The sequence below is a fragment of the Falco peregrinus genome, chromosome 7 (assembly GCF_023634155.1).
Source record: "Falco peregrinus isolate bFalPer1 chromosome 7, bFalPer1.pri, whole genome shotgun sequence".
NCBI lineage: Eukaryota > Metazoa > Chordata > Aves > Falconiformes > Falconidae > Falco > Falco peregrinus.
In genome coordinates, this window is record NC_073727.1 from 79,369,245 (window position 1) to 79,390,987 (window position 21,743).

A 21,743-nucleotide genomic window follows, 5' to 3' on the forward strand; every position below is an offset into this window, starting at 1 on the left:
CACTTGTATAGTAGTCTTAGTCTATTCATTATTGGGGTTTTGGTGCTATATAAGAGACTGGGCCTTTGCAGCCACTTCTTTAGGATCTCATCTTCCCAAGAAGCAACAAAATGTAATTTCTTTCATAGAGCCATTATTCACGTGCCAGAAGATTAGACTAGAAGCTTTCTGCCAAAGTCTACATAACCTGCCTGCACGAACTGCCTTAAATCAACTTTAATATGGTACGTAAAACCCACTCATAAAGAACAGGTTAGTTCTCAGTGGCCAGTCTGGTTCTGCCATATATTGTGTTTTTACTAAACATGCAGGGTGGGACAGAAGCAACTAGAGTATCCACGATAATTCCAAGGTTTAGAAATTTAATGATGCACTCTTCCTCAAGTACAAAGTTCTTTGCACAGAGATGCCTTTAAAGACCTCCAGAGGGAGATGCTGTCTAATTTTTGGCATCTAAATTTCTTCGAACATCCATCTTAGGCACCATTATTTGGCACACCAGCATCTTGCCACAGCCTGAATACTCCACTCTGTCAGGTCAGGAATCCAAAAATAAAAAGATACGAGACCTATGACAGTTTTCAAATTCCATGGCAGTCTTCTTGCGCTCTTTAGACTGCAATTTATTCCTATCTCCCCCCTGCCCCGCTATTGTTTGCCATCATCTATTTCTGTTTCTTTACCTGCTTACTGTTTGAACCAAGTGTAAAAATGCTATTTTCCATATTGTCACATATGCCTGGAAAGCTTAACTAATGTCCCAAGCCATTTGCTCCCTACTGCTAGTAAACAGCCTAAACTGAAACAGCAGCATCTAATCTGTATTTGTGCTACTACAAGCACCACAAGAAATTTGAAGGAGAAAACCCAAACAAACAAAAAACACACTGGAGGGTATTAGCATAGACTCCTTTCCATTATTCTTTGGTTCTTCCATCTCCTGGGATTTGTTTCCAAGAGAAGATCATTAATCTCCTGGCTGTTAATCCAGAAGCCCTCCTGACGGCATTCTGTCTACAGAAATCAGACCTTCACCAAGACCAGACTTGGACAGAACAGCTACTAACTTTTAAACACTGGAGACACTATTGTCCCTTCACTGTAACGTTTACAAGCACACATGGTTCTCCTTTCCCATTTATTTAACAAGCATCTGAATGATTGTGGTAATGCAGCCATAACCCAGCTCTCACAGCTTAGAGACGAGCAATGCTGTGCAAGGAAGCCACTCGGCTCAGTGCTTCCGTAGCTATACTCATTACACACAATCCACCTCGTAGTAGGAATATTTAAGAGAGTCACAAGGTTCCCATAGAGAGCTGAGATCTTGTCTGATTTCATTCCAAATCTACTAAAAACAGAGAAGAGCTTTTGCCAAGGCAATTTTGGCAAGTATTTCCAGCAGCACCCTGCCTTGCCAAACTGCATTTGGATTTTGCTGGACTTCCTTACTTGTTCAGTATGCTCCGAGAAGTAGAAACATTTGTTGCTGTAGAGAATTTGGCTTACTTTGAAGACCTGGAACAACACTTAAAAGATGAATCACAGACTGACTGACTTGGGAATTTGATCTATTAACCTCAGCTCATAGTGATAATGTACCCTGAAGTGTTACAAGTAATCCATGGCTCAGCTACTTCAGGTCTGAGACTAGATCACTCTCTGAAGTCTTAAATGACACTTTAAGCATGTTATTTTTATATAGCCAAGTTCTACCCCCCCTTCAAAAATACCATCCAACGCATGCTGTAAGATGACCCTGAAGATCCTCTTTAGGAGTCAAAACATCACAACCCTGTTTTACGACAAAACCAGCATCCTATGCTGACTGTGTGGAGATAGATCCCAAAGTCCTGATTTTCAGAAGACATTAAGCATCCAGTGTCTCTCTCAAAAACAAAGTTACAGGCTTTTAGGACACCTTCAGTTAAAGGCTCATCTCTCCCTCACTGGTGTCCCCACCCTCACTCCCCACAGGGCTGGTAAGTGCTCTGCTTCCACCCTGTCACTGGGGCACGCAGGAATGCTTTTGATCAGATGCGTCAGAGGCACAAGGGTGACATATTTTGCTTGTCAGAGTCATGCTCAACTGCTCGACTCAAAACCTGGAGAAAAAAAAATATCAATACTATTTGAAAAGCATTATCTGCAGTGCTTGTTCTCAAGGTTTCAACTGTTTCTCCCATGTTTGTCCATTCCACATTTTCAGCTTTACTAGCTTGCTTTTTCTCATTTTCCCTTTTTTTGCTGAGCAAGACATTCCTTCTTCATGCCTCCCTCTATTCTCCTATCTCCTAACACCACCCACTGCCTTGCAATAGGCCAACAACCTTGCCTTCCCTTTTCTAACACAGAAGCTACTTACAAGGTCATAGCCACAGTCCAGCTACTCTCAAAGCTCATACTGCTACAGAAAAGTACAAAATACTACCCAGGCTTACATACTGTAATTTTTGTAACTCCTCACTGTTATAATATATATTCATCCTGGAGGCATGGCATTTCATATAATTATTTCTTTTGCCTTTTAAAATCACATATTCTTACAACTGCTTCAATCCATTATCGAGTAGGCACCTAAAATGCATTTTTCACAAACAGAAAAACCAAGTATAAACATACCCTAAATTTCCATTTTCTAAATGTGTATCTCTATATTTCTGTTACATTCAAGATGAACAGAACCAACTTGCTTCCTAAGAGATACAAACAGACTGCTATGTGACCTGTTCCATCTTCATTGTACCTTTCCAGTATTTAATTCACTTGTAAGCTACCAAGAATACCACTGTTTTCTTCTAGATAAGCCACACCACCAACAACAAAAAACAAGATCAAAAGAAGATAAAGAATGAATGCCTACCCCTCTCCATCCCAGGGAAACATACCACTCAATGACAATTCTTCATTGATGATTATAGTTTTAAATCTGTTCACCAATTTTTAATCTCTCTGATACATCATATCCAGACTTTTTGCTATTTCAATTTTTTCCGTCAGTATGTTTGGGTTACCAAATCCAATGTCCTGAAATACATCCTAAAGGCTAGTGTTTGTGAAACTACTAACCTGCCTGACTTAAGATGAAACAAAATAAAAAGGTGACACAGTAGATGCGTTCCATTTCCCATTACGATTTACTCTACATACCTACTTTGGTCCATGTCCTATTCCAGTACTTCTGTCCAAAACCACGTCAGGCTGACAGTCTATAAGCAGTCATGTACCTTACCTACTCAGTTAAGCCTCAGTACAATTATCTGTAAATCTGGAGTATTATGATTTTAGATTAGCAGTCCACAGCATTTCTCATATTACTCGTCTCTAACTCCTTGATGAAGTTATTGGCATCTTGTAAATTATGTCATATTTTAATAGCTGTTGTTAAACATCCTTCTGGCTTGCTGAAGTGGCAAGAATGCCATCAACATTTGTATCTGACTAAAATCTAGCTGTTTAACCAGATACTTGACAAATCTATCTAGTATTGTTTTCTTTAGGCACTGCTCCATGACTTTGACTTCTACCTGGTCACGGAGCACCAACATTAAAGTTACTTTTGTTTCTAATAAAAATCTCTCTTTCTCTGACCGTCCAGCTATCCTCCCTCCCTCCAATATTTTTTTTAACTAATTTTATATATTCCTTCATTATCTTCTAATTTATATTCATGGAATAAAAGCTAGCAGCCATCTATTTAGGAATTTCTGGTAGCAGGAAGAAGGGAAAGTATTTTTAAGATCCATTTCCACCTCTATTCTTAGACATTTTATCTTTGCTGTCTCCCTTGACTGTGGATTCTTCCACAACTAGTAAGATTTTTTTGTAAGCCATTCCAAAGCGCTCCGCTTTGTGTTCATATTTCATCTTTCACCTTGTGTTATTCAAGTTTCCTACCTTTTGAATTTCCTCCTTTGAGAGAAAAAGATTGTATTCATCTGACCACATATGGACTTCTATAAGCCAGAATACCCACACCTGAGCTAGTTATCTTGACTTTGAAGATAAAGGAGAGAAATAAGCAGGGCAACTGGGGACAAGTTATCCCACTCCTAAAAACATATCTAAAAGAAATCATATAAATTGTCCTGTAAAAGGGCCTCTCCTTCTTCATTAACGTAAGCCTAAAACAGTCCAGCTCAGACATATTTAACTGCAGCACAGCTGTAGTAAGTTCAGCAAAATGAATCCTTTTCATAGGCATTTCCTCCTGACTTTCATGTTCATAAGAGATCCTCACAGAGTATTCAAAGGTAGTGATAACCCACTGTGGGACAGAGAAGTCACATTTTTAGTGTTTCTTCCACCTTGAGACAACACCACATTTAGTTTTAGAATGTTAATTCCCATTTGTTTCTTTATGAAGAAGCTTAACTGCTCAGAAAACAAGCAAGTAACCATGTCTGAGGTACTTAGCTGATTCACAGATACCTGTATTTATGTGACCTGCCAAACGACTGCTATGCCGTTTCCAGGGCCATCTTTGGTCAGAGCTGTACATCCGCAGGGTCACAGCCCTGGCTCTCATCCAACAAGCTCTGCAGAATATGTACAGCCATCTCAAACGGGTCTGACCTGTGCCTGAGATATTTGCGAAGGTGCTGCTATGTGGGCAAACTTCTTAGAGAAGAGCTAGAGAAGGTTTAGCAGACAGGACAATGCGCCAGCCCTGAAGAGCCATTTGAGCGTTGCTTTATACTCTTTTCACCACTGCTCCTAGTTGGGTCTTGCCCTGTAAGTCTAGGACCTAAGCTAGTTGCCTTCCTTTCACTGCTTTCTATGCACTACATAGAAGCTCCAATTACTGGCTAGAGTGTCTCAAGGCACATCACTATTCATACAAAATACCAAAAATCCTCATAGCAGGTAGTTTCAAGGAGATAAGTACTGTTGCAAATGCGTCTCGCACAAGCCTTCTGTCATTTCACCACTGTTTAAGCTGTTAAAAACGCCACCATGTTTTGAAAACATTTCATGACGTAGATGACGAGCATTTATAGCTATAGAATTAATCACTGCTATGAATCCCAGAATCACATCAGATATGCAGAAAGGCTTTAAGGTTACATAGCTTTCAACAATTAAAACAGAGGAACCCCACAGCTATTCTAGCCTCCATACATTAAATTGCTGACACACTAATATCTTTGCTCTAAAGGAAAAGCAGCATTTTTTCCTTAATGTAAACAGACTAATATTCAGTTGTTTTATTTTTTTTTTAAACAAATACATTTCAAGCAAGAACTTCAGATTCTTCAGATTCAGATTCACATTTCATGGAATAACGTCATAAATAAAACACAGCTAGAATGTTTGAAATTAATTATATTAAGACATTCTAGAACACAAGCCTGGTTTACTCTGCTCAGCAGGCACATCTAAGGCAATGGGTGGTAAAAGCTAACTGCACAGAGTCCTCTTTCTTCTCCTTCTTCCCCAGTACATGTATGCATGTATGTATTTGTTCACACACAAAAATACAAGGCAGAATATATCAGTGTTGCATAGTAGAATTGCTTAATACAATTAGTTTCAAGCTTATATACATACATAAAGCAATTTATATAAAAGGAACATAAAGGATATACATGTTGCTATGCAGAATGGTGAAAAACTTCCCAGAGAAAATAAAATGGTTTCACCGTTCGGCACAGGATGAAGCAGACAGTTTCCCCAGAAATGGCAGCACACATCAGAAATGCAGCTGTCAACTCTGCAAAGTCAACACTACAATAAGAAAATATTAATCCTAGTCTCAAAGTATACAGAAGGTGATGAGGGCAAGGGGAAAAGAAAAAAAAAGTACTATAAACATTATTGTAAGAAGATCTCTTAACAGCCTATGGCCTTCAGAAGAGCACACAAACTCTTCCCAAAGCTTTTACTACAACAAAGTAGTTAGAAAGGTTGTTGACTGATTAGCCTTTTATTTGTGAAATGGAGCAAAAAAGTTTGAAAAGTTTGAAAAAGGTAGAAAAAGTTCAAGCCAGTAATGGAGAATAGCATTACAGGACAACTGGATGTGGGAGTTAATACATGTATAGGCTGTGATGGCCTTGAAGACAAAAGCAAGCAGTTTAAGTTGCATCTAATGAATAAAGGTGTCAGGGGAAGGCAAAGAGATAAGTGATCTGGTGAAAGCAAAAAGACAAGAGATCTCTGCACAGCAACACAGAAAGCTAAAAGCAAATCCTCTGCCCTTACACAGACAAGAATTTAAAAAAAAATAAAATTAAATGAAGAGGACAGAACAGCTCAGAGCCCCTTCAGACAGGTGCTGAAAGACCAGCTATTGACTGAAATACTCCTGGATGCCCAGGAGAGACTGGGGGGTGGGGTGGGGGGTGGAATGCTCTGAGCAATATCCCTCTCTTCCACTGATATTCTTGTCTTGCTATAGGCAGAAGCTCTGTAGTTAATTTTCTGTGCTCTGCATTATCAGAGGTGGTATGTATTTAATCAAACGGCATACAAGGGAGGGAGGGAAGAAAAAAAATCTTCAAACAAGACAAAGTTACTAAAAATATCTCCGATTTACTCACAAGAAAAATCAAGAGCCAGTGACAGGAAGTCTGAATCAGAGCAAAATGCTGGCTATCCATATTAAATCAAGAGAAGCATTGTTAAATAAAAGAAGCTACATTTACATCCACAGCTAAAAAGATGCCTCAAGCCATCATATGGAAAACCACTATGTCACTGCATGGCACGTGGCTTCCTTCTCATATCCTTTGTTCATTTACTTGTTTCACAATAACTGTTTGAAGCTTTAGGAAAGGAAGAGAACAGTCTGTCTACATCAGTACAAAAAAAAAAAAAAAAGGAGAGATTTCATGCATCTTGGTCTATAAATTACTGCTTAAAGGCAAAAAAAAGTTATATGCCCAATTCAAGTCAAAAGAATCATCCTCTCCAGATATGCTGTAGAGTTATATTAGTTCATTATCTTTTACTGTGTTTTTAAATAAAACTAGCACATTGCGTAACGCCTATTTCACATACCATTAACATAGAAAACTCCCCAAGAAGCGTGGCTACTAAACACTGTCGCTTTTCAAGCAAAGAGTTAAAGCACATATCTGAACTATTTACAGTTTTGAGTGTGGCTTGAGTAGGAACAGCAGCTTAGTACTGAAAGCTTTCCATTCACATCATCAACTGTATTCTCTTCATAACAAGTGCATATGTAGGCAGATGGATTGTGCCTTACCCAACAGCTGCCCCGTCATTTAAAAAATGTTTTCCATAAACAGCACATGTGGGTAAGTAGCACTGGTTGTCTTTCCTCTTTTCCTTCCCTCCTTCCTGGTCAGCAGACGGAACTTCTGTAGAGTCAAACCCAGGACCCCTCAGACAAGAACTGCTCTTCCCTTTAAAACAAGGCCAGGGAGGGAAGCAGCTTTTTTAAGAATACATCCATTAATTCAGTAGAGGGATGAAAAGAGCTTGACTTGACCTACCCAAACCTGGAAGCCAGGGCCTGAAAGCAAGGCCCTGCCTTCCAAGTGAGACCGTGACCTCAACAAGTACCAGGTAAGGCAACACAGACCAGCATTTGGGGTAACACAAAGCTAGCACCCAGCTTCCACCGCAGACAGAAATTAAGGACCACTGCCTTAATACTCGTGTGAAGTTTAGCCCTAGCAGGTTTTTAGAGGTAGCTGGCAGAAGAGCCTGTTACGTGTCTGAAGCCATTTTTCTGGAAGACAACTCCTTGTGTGCACGTACTGAGATTAGAGGCTGAAGAAAACAGTCCCAACATACTATTACATTTTCCAAGAGGAAACACGCTGAACTTTGAGACAGTACGTAATTCAGGAAGAAGAGTAATAGAATGGGTATTGAAAGAATTTCCTGCCAAAGCACAAATATTATCAATATGTAAATCTTCACAGGAGGTACTTAATGCTTTTGATATTAAATACTCTGCCTATGCAAGTCCTCTCCTATTGTTCAGTCCTCTTCTTCAAATATATAGTGAAGCTTTCCAGATGAGGAGATTATGTCAAGAATCCTCTGCCTAGATGGTGTTTCTCAAGTGCATCCAAGTTTCATGAATTTCATTACAAGGTCACTTAGGAAGTTCTCTAGGGTGCCAATAAAGCCAGTTTTAAGCCCAAAAGGCTGCAGAAGCACTCACCTAAAAACTCATTATTTGTGTAACCACAGCTCTCTTCATTACTGTCCTGCTTCGTCAACAGAAATACCCATCTCTATCATTCATATAATCATTCATACCAACTGTTGTCAGTAATTCCCACTTCTCTTTTGCCAGATACTCAAAGAAAATTCAGCTACTTCTACAATGAATGTAAGCCCTACCTCTGACATCTACCTTGGCCCTGAACTTGGTCAGTATGTCGCTAAGTTGGCAATACTTTCAAGTCAAATGTTGTATTCATATTGATGACTTCTTCTGAGTTCACTACGAGTTTTCCAAAGTTCCTTAGATTTGCAAGAAAAGGCTTTTGGAAACTTCTACCCATTTCACCGGCTCTCTCTGCTGTACTTATAAAAAAAGATCAACCTAAAAACACAGCTTCATCAGTGTCTGTCCTAACTTCAAATCCACACACCACCCAAACAAACCATCATCTCTTCAAGGTATTTATAGCCAGACAAAAAAATTGGCTAAAAAGATATGTCTTGTGTCTTCCTCGATTTTAATTAAGCAAACAGCTCAAAGCCACCTGTGCACACAGAGACAGCTACTCCTAAGCCCATCGCTATGTCTCCCTGGTTTTCCTCTCACTCTTCCTGTTTGCCCCCTGCCCACATCACCTAGATTCCACTTCGATGCCACTGATCTTGAATTAGATTGTAATGCCTTGTTGGGAGACCTTGTACCTTACTACTGACAGTGAAGCATGCAGGATGATGATAGCGCTAATCCTAACAGGAGCCTTCAAGCACTACTGAAATTCAATATAATCTGAATTTACGGCAAGTGTAAGAATCTACACCGAAAGCTATTTGCAAAGCATGGATTAGTGAAGTTTCCTCAAATACAGAGCATGTTTTATTGAAACTGCAGATACCGCTTTCGCTACCTACATGTCAATACTGTTTTATAAGAATTAGCTCCTTTAAAAAACCAAACAAACCAGCCCAGAAACTCCAGTGTCTTAGGTTACCTGTATCTATGTGAAATGTAAAGGGAAAGACTAATGTTTAGATTATGCCCCCTCATACTTTTATATGAACATGGCTACATAGCTGAGAAACAAGGATACTGATGACAAGAAAAATAACCAAGTTAACAACAAAACTCTCTTTACCAAAGGCGCAGATATTTTACATACATAGCAATAAGATATATATCTTCTCTCAAGGGTGAATACACTAGTGCTTTCAGTATCAGCCTAAGTCAGTTAACGTGCTACAAACTTGCCACTCTTTCTGGTCTGATAGCAATCATGAAATACCATCCAATCACATAAACTGCTCTCTATGTCCTGGGGTCATATTTAAGCACAGGGGTCCACCCACACATAAAACTCGTTGGCAGGACCACAGTATTGAAGTTGTCTCAGATTTCTAGAAAAGTATGAATCAGCTTTCAGTACTTCCCTGTCTTTTCTTCTTCTTCTTTTTTTTTTTTTTTTGGAAAGGGAGGAGGGAAGGAGAATGAACGGAAAGGGAGAAGGGGGAGGATCACTAAACCTCAAACAGCTGAGATGCCGTGATACGTCATAAGTGAACTTGGTCACACAAAATCTCGCTGACCTTCCCATCATTTTGCAGGGTTGGGCCTCTTCCAGGAAAATATTTTTTTTTTAATATACTTTTTTTTCCACGGTTGCGCTAATTGGTTCATTTCTAGTTTCTAGAACTCCTGCAAATGACTGCTTCCTACAGGGCTTAGGATTCCATATTCTAAATGAACCACTGCAGAGATGCTAAACATGCAAAATAATCTTGTAAAATTTGCAGTGGAGTCTAGAAACGAAGCCAAGCAACCTGTACAGCCAAGCAAGCTGCACAAACACCTCTAAAAACTTACAACTGAGTTTGCAGATAAAAATATAAGCAAAATGATTTCATTTTTTCTTTTTTTCCTACCACAGACTGAATTACTTTAGATATTCAGATACAGACATCACAAGAAAGATTAAGCAGTACACGGAAAAGTTTGGCCTAAATTCATATGTCTGTGATAAACCAAATAGAATAGAAGTTTTAAACAGACAACTATGTTTTAGGTGTCAAACATTTCTTGACGTCTGTGGCAGTTGGCAGCTGCAAACATCCGACTGAAAGCCCCATCTGCTGCTTCACAGCTTCCAGTCGAGGATGTTTACAGTCGCTCACTGTCAACAGCAATACACATTCCTCAGCTGTTTACTTTACATTATTAACATGCAGAGACCTCCAAGCAGGTTAGTTAAGATCACTACAACTTCTGTTGCTGTGTTGCTACCTGCAGACGCACACAGGACTGTTTTTGTAAGTATTTACAAATGAAATAGAAGTATGACTTCCAAAGGAACATTTGCCAACAGCCTGGCATATTTTCTGTTCAAGCGTTACACTTCCAGAATTATGTTGCCTAGTTTACATCCCGTAAGAATTAAAATAAAGATGTATGAAAGAGCAACTTGCTTTACACTATTATATTTGTTTTGTCCTCCGTCACATTCATTACAAGAACTGCACTACTCTACAACTTGAGTTCGCTTATCAGCACAGTGACTAAAGATAGCAACCAACACGAAAATAGAACCAAACCCTTTCTAAGGGTGTTTCACTGCAGTGTCTGGGATGGCTTCCTTCCCCGCGGAACAGTGGATGGAAGGGAATTACGTGATACTAGAAGTTAGTTCATGCAACATTTGCTTCCAAATACAACTGTGGAAAAAACCCACCCAACCCACAGGGGACTGTGCGGAAGAGGGAGGAAGTGGTGTAGCAAGCTCTGCAAAGGCTTCAATAAAGTTCAAACCTGCTAGAAGATTTCTACAAATTATCTGAGCTAACCAGTTGCTGCTGTACTTCACATAGTTGGCAGAATGGCATTTCTCACCAAATGAAAAAGCCAAAAAAATCTGGCATAATAATGTCCTGGTTGTACAGTTCTGCTGTTTGTTTTGCATTCTATCTGCCATTTCTTTATTAAGTTAATGATGGGGAAAATTAAAGATTAATCACTCAACTATTTTCCTGAAGTCATATGAAACCACAGCAGGCAAGCAGAGTGATTATATCACTCTAATTAGAAGGGTTTTTTTCCTTGAAACTTTCTTGCCCCCAAATGAAATTATCGCACTGTAAACCGAGTAGGTTATGAAAAGACCGTAGCTGGAACGCAGAAGCCTGTGGTGTATTTACTCAAACTGATAAGTGTGAAGGATCTCTATAAATCACTTTCAAAACTCAGGGTTATATTTTCTATACTAAGGTTAAGAAAATTAATCTTTCAGGCAGCAGGTGAAAACAAGCAGAATTATATTGGGGCCTTTCCTTTTATTCAATACCAACTTTGAGCTATTAAAGCTTCCTAGGGAACCACATTTTCTCAATGGGTCAAGTCACTAAGGAAACAAAGCAAACTTTATCAGTGCTGCACAACTCTACATTCCAGAAATTCCTAGCATTTGGCATCTATATACCATGCCAGAGCCACAGGATCCACTCGCCTTCTCCTTAGCAGAACTCCATGAAACTCTCAGTAAGGTGCCCAACTTGACAAAGTTGCCAATACAAGGAAGTACTGACGTCCCTGCGTGAGCTCTACTGAAGGACAAGAGGGTAAGGGAATATATTTCCTATAACAATACCTTTGGGGAGGGGAAGAAAAAAAAAGAAAAGAAAAAAAAAAAAGTGTTCCTCTTCCAGCAAGTTTCATCTTATTTATCACAAGCCAGCTAAGAAAAACACAAATAATCACCTTGCAAAACAATATATATGGACTGTAAAAACAAAGGCTAAAAAAAAAATAAAAATCTTTATATGCAAATCACTGATTGCAGAATGAAAAGATTTCAGCTTCATTACACCTAGTCATGAAACAGATTAGCCTTTCATTTGTAAATGTATCCGCCTAATATCTACAACTTAAAGGGGGAAAAAGTAGGGAGACTATAAAATGCCGCTACTTTGAATTAATTAGATGAAGGACATTATGTCAGCCACAACGTGCAATTCCACTCCATGTATGGCTTCCTTTCCACTTTTAAAAGACATCAAACAGATTTATATCTGTACGAAAGTCAAGGCAAGGTCAACCTAAAACTGTGAGGCATTTTATCAGTATGGACTGTTAGGCAAGAGAATGCAATCAGTTATCTTTACTGCTCTGTTTTTTAATTTGTACAGTATTCTTATAAAGGTGTTTAGGCAGAAAGTGTCCAAGACTCAACAATCAAGAGGGCTTGATACATGCTGGTCTTGACAAGGTTTTGAACAAACATAAGTTAAGACAAAAGGAGCAACATTCTAACTTTTCAATGTCTTCATGAATTTACACTCCATGTCACAGAAGGAGAAAGGGGCACACTAGTCGCACTTAAGCACCTTTCAGTTCAAAAACAGTGGAACTGTTTTTCTCTCACCCCCCTGAAATTTCCAAGCCAGAAGAATGCATTATTGGTGATAAAGGGAGAAAAAAACCCAAACTAACAAAGAAAAACCAACCAATACCCCCCACCCCCTCCCCATAAAAAAGCAACTAAACCAAAATTTTCCAAGTGCTGCTAGAATCCAAACACAGGACCTCTACATTTCCCATCACCCTCCACACAGATGAGATAATACGCAAACTCAGACAGGCAAATTAGTTTTTAATCATATCAGACCTTACAGTGGAATACTAACAGATAAAAATGCAAATTCAAAGTGGCATAGAGCTTGAAAAAAACCTTAACTTGTGACAATTGTTTTCTAACTTGCTTTGTAGGACACATTCTCAAACTTCCTGGTCAAAAACCTGAAGATCATCATTAAATATGGGAAAAAAATTATTCCTCCTCTTCCTGTCACTGACAGCACAGGAAGATTAAGCACACATTACTTACATTAACTCAAGTTCACAGCTGATATAATACAGCACGAGTATATCCAACTGTTGCTGATGAATCCAATTCTCCCAACTGCATTTGAACTCACTCTAAAATGCCTCAAGAAGCAGGCTTCCCCTGTGCTGAGCATGCAGTTGCAGACAAGTAGTTGAAATTACCCACCAAATGAGATACAGAACATCCAAACACTGGGAAAGAGATGCTAAAGCTATTGGTAAAAGTATGCACAACACATAGCGCATTTTCTTGAGCCTCTTCCCAAGACTCTCTCCTCAATGTGTCTAATAATTTGGAATTTTAACCATCTTTTAATCCATCCAGGCGAATGAATGCTATGGTGCACCTCAGTAGAAAAAGTGGAGAAAAAGAACTTACTTCTTGGATACCAGCTGATCCTACTTCAGTTCGCTTCATGCAAGATACCCACAACTCCAGGGAGAATTGCATTCTTTGGCCACTGAAAACTTCTCCTCAGATTTCCAGTAATCTGTATCACACACATGAACAGAAGTTATTGTCATTCCAGAAGTTCAGCAGTTCAGATCACATAGTTCTCATTATTAGGACTGTCTGCAAGAAGCCAGATCGTCTTTAACAACCATTATTAAAACCCTGTCCTTTTCTGGTATAGGCATTTAAAACTTAGAATGTGTCTAAAGTGACACATTACTCCTGAATGCAGCTGTGTCTCAATTAGGGGAGATAAAGGTTAACCGCTAAGGCAGCATAAGTACTCAGAACCTATATTGAAGTAGTTAAATTTCCCACCAGAGATAGGCATAATGACTTGTCTTATTTATTATCTTAAGAAACGTACAGATTACACAACCAAAACCAATCACACAATAAATCTGAGATCGAGCATCACTTCAGAAAGGCAAAATCCCCGGAGTCCTCCTAGTTAAGCCTTTAAGGTGGAGAAGGGAATTTATTCACACAATCATTCTGGAGGAAAAGGGACATACAGAACCCCTTGCAGATGGATGGATGGACAGATACACAAGACAGAATCAGATTATCAGGAGAAAACCAAAGAAATACAGAAATAGAGACTGAGAAGAGCATGGAAAGAACACAATAAGGGGGACTCAAGTAAACCAGCCTGTAGATGGAGAAGAATACACATGAGACTTCTGAAATCTCAGTTATGAGCACACAACAAAAGCAAAAGAAATGCAGTAAAGTAGGGCTTATTAATGGAAAGGTATATACTCAAAATATATTATTTATCAATTTGCACTCCTGACACCTTTTGAAGGTACCTGAACCAGTTCTGTATGTGACTGCATGAAACGAGGATGGCCTTTGATAAACACATCGCCTGTGCCAATCAACCAACTCCAGCAACAAGTGAGGACAAAGGAGGGATATCAGCGCTATTTATGCTCTGCTAGAGAATCAGCGAACAGTACAGTGTTCTCCACACTTCAGTGTCACAAGGGCATCACTGTGAAGCCCACAAACCTTAAGTATTGTCCAGAAAAGAAGGTGCAATAGGCTCAACTGTCCTTTTGTATCAGCTGGCAGAAGCAGACGATACCTAGATGGTTCAGAGCACTACCCTACTTATTGGCAGAGCGAAGCATCGTACCAATCGCTGTTCTACTGTGGAGCAGAGGAGGCAACCAGCCTGAAGCTGTGCGTAAGTGTGCACTACTGTGTCAGTTCCCAATGCAGAACGCTTGAGCTGGCGGTTTTCTATTTCAGATAAATACAAAGACCACGTACTGGGTCAATACAAGAATATAAAGAGTGCATACTGGACAAGAAAACAGCCCCTAATGGCAATAACTTTTTCCTCATGGTTATCTGGGAAAAGCATTACCCAAGAGAGCGTAACATATCAGATCCCAAGCTTAGCAAAGAACATTTACTTAGATTTAACAGCATGAACAAACTACCTATAGCACACAACATATTCAGCCTCATTGTCCATATTCAAAGGGAAGGTGAAATACAGCTGCAGTGAGAACAAGCACAGGGGACATGCTATAGGCAGCAGGTGGTCCATATCAGAGATCCCTGCACACAGGAGCAAACATGCATTTGGGCTGACCAGAACCATCTTCAAACACAAAACTTTGCCCCAACATCCTCCAACAATTTTTAGAATGCTTTTGTCCTCTATTTTGCAAACTGAACTGTCTCCTAACTTAGATCTCATGTCCTTTATTCAGGTAATTTGCTCTAAAGTCACCTCTCTGGGGAAATGTATTTTATAACCTGCTGTACTCGAAGAAAAGCAAAGACTTGAACTCTGATCCTTGCACTGGTCCAGTGACCCACAGCTCATACGCTACAAGTTTACCCTCATATTTCTGACTTCAGCACCAGGAAATTAATGCAGGAATCTGTTCTGCTTGCCCATAGCCAGGACACAGCACCCATCCCAACTCCCTCGCAAATACGGCAAAGGCAATTTTTCCTCCTCCCATCACTCCCTCACTCATACAGAGCTCAAACAAGCAACTGGGACATAAAGACTCTTAGAATAATTAGCACAATCATCATGTTTGTCCTTCATCTCAGTAGATCAAAACAAATACAGCCTCCGACCACAAGACAAATTTAATTAACATGCTCCATAGTGAACTGCACAAGCCCCAGGTGCTGCAAAGGAGTCTGCAAGGCTTCAGCTTACACTTTTTTACCTACAAGTTTATGCAATGCATTGATTACTCTTGTCCCAGAGGTACTTAAACATTACCAGAAATTAGTGCTAGATGCAAGAGAACTTCTGGGTACTATGTTAAGTAATACATCCACTAAAAGTGTATATAATGTGACTTTGTTACCACCACCGTGTGCTAACGTAATTTAGAAAACTCTTTGTTTATTCATAGCACTATGCAAGTAAAATATAACAGCAACATTTAAGAACAAAAATAGAGTTCATGTGCAGCAAATGCATTAACCTTTGCACACACACAGACGGGGCAATACACCTACTCAAGTCCCATTCTTCATTCATTTCCAACAGCCTCCCCTTTCCCTGGGTACGACCAGGCTTGTGGCATGAGGAAACAGAATGAGGCCTCAAGGTAGTTAAACACTTGCTTGTTCCCACAGTTTGTAATTAAATACTCTGACCTATGGGATAAAATGGTTACATCATACTGACAGGGCCATGGACATGAACCCTGTTAATGTTACACTTTCAAATTTCTCTTAAACTGTATTCTCACCAGTGTGAAAAGGTCTTTCCTCCCAGCCTTCCAGAAGCAGAAGCTACAAGAGACTAAATGTGCACATGGAAAAAAACATCCATGAAGTTGAAGAGAGAAACAATCCAGTCCTACAAAGAGAAGAGAGAGGAGAAAGCATTAGATTGACCATCTAAGGAAGAGGCAAGGGCTTACCAGTGTAAGTGTCCTAACTAAGCCACTGTGGAAGCATCAAACTGCTCGAGAAACAACTACGCAGAAATCAACACTGACATGCCAAAAGGCACACACACTACGAAGTCCCACAAGAGGAAAAGTCAGAGCAAGCCTCCTCTTGGAACAGCTAAAACAGAGCTGCATGCAAGAGACGGAGACAGGTAGGAAGACGGCACAAAGAGAGAAGAAATCCTACTGTTAGCTTCAAGTGTTGGGAGCTTAAAATTATCCTCCTTCCTCACCTTCACCCAAAAATTTCCAGTATGTCACAGAAAGTTACTCTAAGTGCTACCCCCACTCAACACAGATCCAAACAGATGACATAACTGCATTTTGCTCCTGATAGCAGAAATAATTGCACAGAAGTTACAGAAAAGGAACAGAAAAGGGGACAGAAGGACACCTATAAAACAGTTTCCTATCCAAAAAAATTGTCTGATATTTATTATCAAAGAAAACCCCCAGGGATAAATGTAGCTTTTGTAGTCAGCTAAAAATTACAGCAATTAGAACGTATCTTGACAGCTCCAAGAACAGCTCAGTTGCTTAGACTTATAGAAAGTTTATAATCAACTTGCCACAAAAGCTTTAATTTAGAACACGTGACATTGAAGGGAAGAAAAAAAAAACCCAACAAACAACTACACTGAAGCAAGACCAGACTTTATTTTTCAAATGTATTAATAACTAATCCTCTTGGGATTATGTCAAGCATGTCACATTAGGATGGCTTGGGCTCACCTTGACCGGCAAGTATGTTAAAATGCGACTAAACCCATCTACATTTGCACTCCAGCTCGTGCTTCTTTTAAATTTCAAATGGTTACAAAGGAAAGGCATCTGTGGGACGAACGCTAATCAAGACCACACTATCATCCTGTTTTATTCAACATTAAGTGTCACAGGAAAAAGTAGTCTTAGAGAATAATGTCAAACTTATCTTCTACACACCTGAATTTAAGAGAGAAGGGGGAACTTTTCTCTGCCAAATTTACTTGCTGTGGTAGGTTCTGTTATTACAAAAGGTACATTTATACAGCACAAATTTTAGGTGCTAGAGGTTATATATGTAAATGGTTGGATTAACAAACCAGAGCTGAGAATGAGCTTTGCCTGTTTCTGTTCACGTGTGGCTGATGTTACATTCCTTTCATGCAATGCCATAATCTTCAGTAAATGACTTCACATTATCCTCCTCAGAGTAATCTAGGAATGCAGATAGGAAGAACACCAACCACCACCCTCATATGACTCTCCCTCTTAACCCTCAAGGGTTTAGTCGCCTGACAGAGTTTTAGATACAAGTAAAACTTTATAGACATCTGTGCTCAGCTGCTACCACCCTCCAAGCACACAACCTTCTGCCAGCCGGTACATGTACCAACACCGAAGCCTTCGTAACATCGCTTTAACCAGTACTGCGTGGCCAAGCCTTCACGTGGCCTTCAAATCCCCTGCTTGCCCTGTCACTCCTAACCACCAAAATGCAGGAATGTACTTTTCAAAGTGCAACTTCCAGATCTGTCCTTTAATCCAAGAATAAGATCAGGAGTTTGGGAACGGACCGGCTGCACCAGAAAACTTTTTGTACAATACAAACACTAGGACAAGAAGCATTCTGGTTTAAATCCCCCCTACGTCTGTCTCAGCCACAAACCAAACTGTGGCTTTCATCACCCCGCTGAATGTGCTTATGTCTCTGTGGTGATGCCATCCATGCTTTGTCCAGCGATTTCAACGGGAGAGGCTCAGCCCAGGAGGTGCTCCTGCCACCCAGGAGAGCAACACATTCAAATTACGCCTCCAAATCAGCAAGATGACCTAAAGAAGAGCCTTTGGAAAAGGGGACCTTGCTCAGGCATCTCATTCCAGGACAGTGTTTCCAACTGCAAATAACACAAATGGATCTACACCTTCACCCAGCTAGACTCAAGACCCAAGCCTCTACAAAAGCTGACCTGCATGGTGGATCTCTATCCACACATCCGCTGGCCAGCTGAGGCACTCCGCTTGTCCTCCAAGGTGGCCAGAAGACACCTTGCAAGGCCTTTCCCTGCAGCTCCTACAGACCGAACAGGTGCCAACTCTGGGCTACTGGGCATCAGAGCAGCTGCAGCTCAGGCATCTGCACACTCCAGCCCTTAAGCTACCTTGGATTTTTTTGCCTCCTCTGTCTGTCAACTCCACAGAAAGTACAGACATGCTGTTGGCATATTTATCTTCACTCAGCTTTCTGAAGATTCAGTGAAATGAGTCACGTGCAGCGCTTGTATCTATTGTACTAAAATAAACAAAACTCAACCACAGGATCTCTTCTTAGTATTCAAAGCACTTGCACATTGGTGGACACAGCCCTGATGAAAACGCTCCCTCAGATGCTCCCCCCCCAGCTCTGGATTTAACAGCTCCTAACCCTACAGAGTGGCAGGGCAGTTACTGGGCTGCAAATGCAGCTTCAACATCATATCTGACTGCATGGTTAGGGAAGAGGATTTCAGCTACATAACCAGCATTGAAAAAATAGCTTAGGAAAGTACAGGAGCACTGCCAGGGCTCTAACTTTATAAGTAGATTTATAATTAAGAGTAAGAGCTATTAATAAGTTTTCAATGGTAACAGCAAGGAGCTAATAACCTATTAGGAATCACAGACACTGCATTTAACATTTAGTATTTCCCTCACTTCCCACGAGAAAATTGATCGACTTATAAATTCAACATATGACACGAGGTCTCAACACATGAAAAATATTGCTGGCAACATTAACCTCACTGGGAAACCCATCCTTCAGAAAGTGAACACAGTAGAAATTAATCTTTACCCAGATCTTTTGACAGCAACCTCGTAAGTAATGCTTCCACTCTCAGTATCTACATGAGTTTTGGTATCTATACAAGCTATGGACAACAGCCCTAAAGCAGGTAGTACGCATTTTAACATAGATGTACTAGGTTTGACTTTAAGAGCCAAAGTTGGGGTCTTTTTTTTTTTTTTTTTTTTTTTTTGGGGGGGGGGGAGGGGGACATGTTATCTTCTGTGATCAACCCATTTCAATTGAGCCTTCTCCATCCAAACAGCTGGAGTTTAGAAGAGCTTAAAACAAAAAAAAGTGAGCCATTGCATTTTGACTCGCAGGAGACGCAGAGGTAACCTTCAAGGTTACCTTGCCTTATGCAGGGCCTCAGGAAGGAGAAAAAACACAGTTTCAGCAAAGGAATTTCTTGCCTGGCTGGGGGCCACACCCGCCACAACAACTGATGGCAGGAAAGCATTTGGATTCACAGTTCTACCCCTAGCACCCGGCCGGAGGCGAATCAAAACTTTCTCATTTTTGGAGAAGAAAAGAAACTCTTGCTCAATAAGTAGCAATTATGCTGCAGAATTTATATGCTGAGCACGGCTGAACGTAGGAACACCAGATCAGTCAACCATAGCTTTAGCGCTTTGAGTATGATTAACAGAATGAACTTTCAAAGGTCAATTAAATGTCAACACATTTTAAAGAGATATTCTTCTTAAGTTGGGGCGATGTGTAACAGTACCTTCCAAAGCTACTGTGCCACTTTCACCTTGAAATTCTACCTATCCTATACGTACATGTGCAGATATAAAGATGATACCTAATTAACCTTTGATAAAAAATAATAGGTATTTATGCTCCCAGCTTTCCTATCGCTGTCTTACTTGTGTCTCACCAAGTACAGGGAGACACTCTCCTCTCCCCTAAATTTCATTTCAACTGTTCAGGGTGTGAGTGAAGGGAGAAGAAAAAGAGCAAGAACACTTTGAAAGCCTAATAATTTACTACATGAAAATGAGAAAAGGCTTTTGATACGCAGCTGAGCTCTTCTGCCTGGATGTAAATCTGGAGGGGGGGGGGGGGTGTGCGGTGGACAGCAACACACAGAGTGTAGCATAATTCATTATGAACACATTAATCATTGTTTTAGTCAGCCCAAAGATATATCTTTTCACTTCTAAACATTTCTGGAAATCCAAATTTCAGGTAACTAGCTCAAGCCATCCTAAAACTAACACTGAAAAGCTGGCACTCTGTACAGATCCATTTAAATCACCTCTCGAACTGGACACTCAAATCACTAGCGCGTTTAAAAAAATATAAGAATCTCCATCTGGGTACAAAGTGAAAGGACCAAAATCCTGACCAAGGCCCGACAACACTGCTATAACCACTCTGACACGGGCGAGATGTGCTCAAGAGCAGAGCTGAAGAATTACGTAGGAGTTGAGAGAAAACAGCGGAGGAGAGTCGCACTTTGTGCGGATGCGAGTAAAAAACCGGGCTGGAGAGTTCTCCGCCTGCCAGGGCAGCGGTGCCCGCCCCGCCCCGCAGGTGTCTCGGCCGCCCCGCGCAGCGGGGAGCGGAGTGCGGGGAGGTGCCCGGCCCGGCAGCCGGGGCACTGCCCGCCGGCCTGAGGCCGGTGCCCCGGCAGTAGCACGCCGCCGGCCGCCCCGCAGGCGGGACCAGGGCAGGCAACCTGCAAACTTTGCGGGAAGTTCCCGGCCGCGGGGACCGCTTAACGCCCGCCGGGCTGCCCGCGGCCCGCCAGGCACGGCCGCCCGCCCAGCGCTGCCGCGGCTCCGTCCCGTCCCGTCGCACCTGCGGCCCCGGCCGGCGCCCGCCTCGCCCACGACAGCCGCCCGGCAGCGCAGCCCGGCCCGGCCCGGCGCGGCGCGGCTCCCGCAGGTGCCCCGGCCCGTCCGCGCTGCCCCGGCCCGCCGCCCCCGCTCCTCACCTGGCCGGGTCCCGCCGGGCCGCGGCGCCGCGCCCAACTTTGCCGCTCTGGGCGAAACTTGCGGCAGGCAGCGGCCCCGCTCCCGGCCGCCGCCTACCAGCCCGTCCCGTCCCGCGGGGCGGGGGCCGGGCCCGGTCCCCCGCCGGGCCCTGCCACAGGGGCGGGGAAGGGGGCGGAGGGAGGCGAGCCGCCCCCAGGCGCCGACGCGGCCGGGGCGGGCCGGGCCGGGCATTGTACGCCCCCGGGGCGCCCTTCCCGGCGGGGGAGGGGGCGCAGGCTCCTCCTCCCCTCGCCATGTTCTTTGTTTCTCCCGCCTTTCCCGGCCGTTCCCCCTCACGGCCGCGGGCCCCGCGGCGCCGCCGGCCCCCGGTGCCCCCCCCCCCGCTCCCACTGCTACGGGGCCGGAGGAGCGGGGCCGCCCCGGCCGCAGGTGACCGCCCGGCTGCCCCCGCCCAGCGCCCGAGCGCCGCCCCTCCCGCCGGAGGGGATCCCGTACCGCTCCGCCAATTAGCTCAGGGGGAAAGGGGCAGCCCAGGCCAATGAGGCGCCGGGGATCTCGGAGTGTCCCCCAGGGTGAGCCAATGGGGCGG

General features: G+C 42.2%; 1 long non-coding RNA gene across 1 annotated transcript in view; it reads right to left on the minus strand.

Annotated features, from left to right (window-relative positions):
• LOC114012931 (uncharacterized) overlaps positions 1 to 21,520 on the minus strand; it is a 43,170-nt gene extending 21,650 nt beyond the window's left edge. The window contains exons 1-3 of the long non-coding RNA XR_008747991.1: positions 21,154 to 21,520; positions 16,202 to 16,311; positions 13,392 to 13,503 (exon numbers count right to left, since the gene is read on the minus strand). This is a non-coding gene — a long non-coding RNA (uncharacterized LOC114012931). The remainder of the gene's footprint in view (positions 1 to 13,391; positions 13,504 to 16,201; positions 16,312 to 21,153) is intronic.
• Between the last annotated feature and the right edge of the window lie 223 nt (positions 21,521 to 21,743).